Source organism: Myotis brandtii, unplaced genomic scaffold (assembly GCF_000412655.1).
Source record: "Myotis brandtii unplaced genomic scaffold, ASM41265v1 scaffold126, whole genome shotgun sequence".
Taxonomy (NCBI): Eukaryota; Metazoa; Chordata; class Mammalia; order Chiroptera; family Vespertilionidae; genus Myotis; species Myotis brandtii.
The window spans coordinates 652,336-652,747 of record NW_005354425.1 but is presented as its reverse complement, the minus strand read 5'-3'; positions in this window follow the sequence as shown (position 1 = coordinate 652,747).

The following is a 412-nucleotide window of genomic DNA, read 5'->3' as shown; positions in this document are numbered from 1 at the left end:
AATACACTGTATTCAGAACCCTGACCCAAGGTCTGCAACATCATCCTAGTGAGCAGACCTGTGCTAAGCATTGTTCACTGAAAAGGGAAAGATTTTCCAACAGTAATTTCACCAGAAAGTTCCTTGGGAGAAAGGACTTTTTGTATATTTAGTGCCTAAAATTGTGCCTAGTACACAATAATATCTGATGAATAAATGGTGGCTGGCAAAAAAGGCTCCTGATGTTCAATGAGTTAATTTTCAATGAACCAGAATTGTCTCAAACCTTCAGAAAAACAAGGGAAAAAAGCTGTTTCTTGTCTAGCTGGTGTGGCTCAGTGGTTGAACATAGACACAAGAACCAAGAGGTTGACAGTTTGATTCCCAGTCAGGGCACATGCCCAGGTTGTCTTGGTCCCCCCCGGTGGGGGAC